General features: G+C 42.4%; 1 non-coding gene across 1 annotated transcript; it reads left to right on the plus strand.

Annotated features, from left to right (window-relative positions):
- Positions 1-2,154: 2,154 nt before the first annotated feature.
- On the plus strand, positions 2,155-2,277 carry LOC124981575 (U6atac minor spliceosomal RNA). Its single transcript, XR_007108080.1, has one exon. It is a non-coding gene; the product is annotated as a U6atac minor spliceosomal RNA (small nuclear RNA).
- The last annotated feature ends 1,737 nt before the right edge of the window (positions 2,278-4,014 follow it).

Genomic DNA, 4,014 nt, shown 5'->3' on the forward strand with positions numbered 1-4,014 from the left:
AATCAACATGCTAGCTACAAACAGCCAGGTGTTGCTGTCCTAAATACAGAGGATGCAATTTGGTGCATCTATCAATTAACTTCCTGCTTGTAGCTCACTGGCAAAAGATAAACAGCTGAGAAAAATGGGACCAAATCAACATGCATTTGTTGAACCCTTGTTATGTGCAGGGCAATATGGGTGAACCAAAGAAATGTGAGTTGAAATGACTCCAAACCCACAAGAGAGATGAGAAGAAATAATTAGGAAAAGAGAGAAAAAATAATTAATTATAGTTCAACAAAAGAAGCGTTGTCTACAAGCTGTGGCTGGTAAGGTTCCAGCTGAATATTAAGACTTTTATGAGGAGTGACAAATCACTTGCAATTACACAGTAAAGGAAGGACAGCTTATAAAGATGAGAGAGCGGGAGCAGGACTGGGGGTGGAAAACCAGACTTGAATAGGTGGAGAGGAGGGAGGAGCAGAGGGCACAGGACACAGTCTGGGATCATCCTGCATGAATTGATCCTCCGCCTCAAGAAAAATGTGACCCAATATTTCCTTAATTTCCTGATGGAAATAATAACACCTATATCATAGGCTCTTGTGAAATATGCATTTGATAACACATCTGAAACTCTCAGTAGAGCTTGTGACAACAGAAGTCAGTTGTTACTAGTATTTCAAGGTAGGCTAGGGAAAGGAGAAGGCTTATTCAAGTCACAGAAAGGAAGCAATTTGCCGACAGAGGAAAATGTATTCAAGGTGGAAATAGAAGTTGAGACAGTAATGAACTTTAGGCCTTGGAGACATTGATGTTTCTTTTGCAAGTGAATTATATAATACAGTTTTTAAAAAATGGCATTTCAGGAAGATGGATCTGACAGCAGCTTGTAGGATAAATTCAAGATGAAAACCCAGAGACAGGCCAGTGGGATAGCTGTAGGTCTGGAATTTCACCCCTATTCAAAATTCTCAAACACAAGCAGTCTTCTTAAAAATTTTGTTCATAACACGTTACACTAATAAATACAATAAGGATCACTCTCCAAAGCAACTACAGTCGACACAGAAGCCTAAGCTGAACGGGTTCCCTGTTATTCCCAGCTGAGAGAAAGAAAAACCAAACCATGCTGTGCACATCTTGGCTAGGTGTTGTGCGGGGTAAGGAACTTGACTGGAGAGAGGGTGATCAACCAAAGTGTCCAGGATGGGTTCCGTTCCTGTGCTTCTGTCACATCAAAGGCTGAGGGGAAACCGATGCTCTTAGCCCAATGTCAAAGGGTTTACGTGAGGGACCATGGGTCACGGGAAAAAGTAGCGGCAAGGGCCCAACTCCGAAGGGAGGTGAGATCAGATCTAAGGTGAGAATTTGGTCCCTGAAAGGTCTCAGCTGCCCCATATAGTCTGGCCAAGATCAAGGTCTGCCAGTTCATCAGAGCACATAGAAAATGTTCCCCAACAGCCAATCAAGTCAAATCTGTATTACATGTCATTCCTCCCACATTCTACAATGCCTAAACCCTTTCTGCTTCTCTTTACTTTTTTTTTTTTTTTTAAACCAGGGATTGAACCCAGGGGTACTTAGCACTGAGCCACATCCCCAGACCTTTTTATTTTTTATTTTGAGACAGAATCTTGCCAAGTTGCTTAGGGCCTCACTAAGTTGCTGAGGCTGACCTTGAATTTATGGATCCTCCTGCCTCAGCCTCTCAAGCCACTGAGATTGTAGGGCTGTGCCACTGTGCCCAGCAAATGGTTTTCTGAGCAAATATTTTTGAGTTCTTAAAATGCTCCAGGCGTCTGAACATCTTATAATGTTCTCAGTATTTTACATGTGGCATTTAAGTTTATTCTTGAAATAATGCTCCAAAGAATATAGGAATGTTAATTATCTAAGATCACAAAGAAGTTGGAAAGGTGGGAAACAAGCCCAGGCAGCCGACCTTGGACCGTTGTATGTCCCGGGATTTCTTATCTTCAATGTCTAGATCAGAGTCAACAAACAGGCCCGCTTTTGGCCTTCCTGTTGTTTTGTAAATAATATTTTATTGGAACAGGGCTGCTCTGAAGTATGTCTGTTTCAAGTTAGAAGGCAGCACTGACAAGAGCCTTTAACACACTATCCAAGAGGGCTGGACCAGGCAGCACCCTGGGCCAAAGGGGCTTTCCCGTGTGTGTGGAAGGAGAGAAGGTCAGCACTCCCCTGACTAGGGTAGAAGAGCCCTTGGGTCTGACAACACACACGTGATCCAAGCCCGGCCACCTGCCTCCGAGTGTCTGACCTTGTTTTATTTTCTGGTGCGCTGTTGCACAGTGGGCTAGCTGTAATATAATATCCATGTACTGTGCACTTCAAAAAGGGACTTAAAATTAGCATACTGCAGTAACGCAACCACATCGATGTTTATAGCAGCTTAATTTCACAATAGCTAGATTGTGGAACCAACCTAGATGCCCTTCAACAGATGAATGGATAAAGAAGCTGTGGTATATAGACACAATGCAATATTATTCAGCCATAAAGAAGAATAAAATTATGGCATTTGCAGATAAATGGATGGAATTGGAGAATATCACATTAAGTGGAATAAGCCAATCCCAAAAAACCAAAGGCCGAATGTTTTCCTTGATAAGTGGATGATGATATATAATGGGGTGGGGATGGGGAGTGATAAAGAATGGAGGAACTTTAGATTATGTGGAGGGAAATGAGGAGGGGGGTATGAAAGATGGTGGAATGAGACAGACATCATCACCCTGTGTACATGTATGATTACATGAATGGTATAAATCTACATGGTACACAATCATAGGAAGAAAAAAGATGTACCCCATTTGTGTATAATGAATCAAAATGCAGACTGTAAAAATAAAAAAATAACTTAGAAAAAAGCTGGAAGAAAGAACTTTCAAAGTTTTCACCATGTAGAAATGATAAATGTTTAAGGCGATAAATATGCTGGTTTAAACGTTCCACAATGTATTCATGGCTCAAAATAGAACATGGTGCCCTATCCGTATGTATAATTTTTATATTTTTATTTACAAGTTAAAATAGACTTTGAAAAACATTCTAAAGGAGGATTTTTTTTTTTTTGACTGTAAATAAATTACATTGGCTGGACACGCTGGTGAGGGAGGTACAGTCTGAGGCTGGAGCTCTTTGTCTCTCACACACTTGGAATGAGCCTCAGAGCTTCCACAACTGACTTCCCTTTGAAGGGGAATCTGTCTTGTCCCCATTACCACTGTGAGGACCAATTTTCTCATTAACGTACAAGCTCTTCATGGTCACTGTTGCTTGGTCCCAGTCTGAAGTGGGACTAACAAATATGCATTACTAACAAACATATTTGCATTTCTAACAAATATGCATTACTCCAGGTCAAACATGTATTTAAATCTGCATGGAGCTAACAGCCGTGGGGAATATCTGGATCCAGGGCTAAAATCAAGTGAGTGAGGCGCTTTCCTGGACTGCAAAATGTAAGCTGGCACCAAAAACACAAGTTAAATTATCAAGATAAACCATACACTTAAAAGTCAAAATAAGTATGAAAAAAATCCATGATGAGCAAAATATCAAAATTCTGTAGAAAGACAGGATTGGACCCTGTCCTTGCCTGACTCAGTCTCTGTGCCTCGCCTGGCTTCTTGCTTTGAAAGCGCCTAGCCGTGTGGCCCTGACCAGGTTCTTAAAGGGCACCACGGTTCCACAAACGCAGACATGGCTCTCGCTCTTTCCTGCGTGAGACTGTAGGAGGGAGGACCCACACGACCAGGAATCCAGAGAATCCAAGGTCCCATCATTTCCCATCGAGCAGAGTTTCAGTCACATTCACTCCCAGAGACCTCTCTGGGAGGCTCCATGTGAGCACTGTACCAGGCTCCCAAAGGCCAGAGAGAAGAGCCTGGCGTGACTTCCTGCCCCACTCCTCTCTGACAGACCGGAAGTAAGAAAGTGAGTTCGGTGTCAGGCAGACAAGATTTGGATCCATCCCCACCATGCAGTGGCTGAGAAACGACCTCT

This window comes from Sciurus carolinensis, chromosome 3 (genome assembly GCF_902686445.1).
Source record: "Sciurus carolinensis chromosome 3, mSciCar1.2, whole genome shotgun sequence".
Classification (NCBI taxonomy): Eukaryota; Metazoa; Chordata; class Mammalia; order Rodentia; family Sciuridae; genus Sciurus; species Sciurus carolinensis.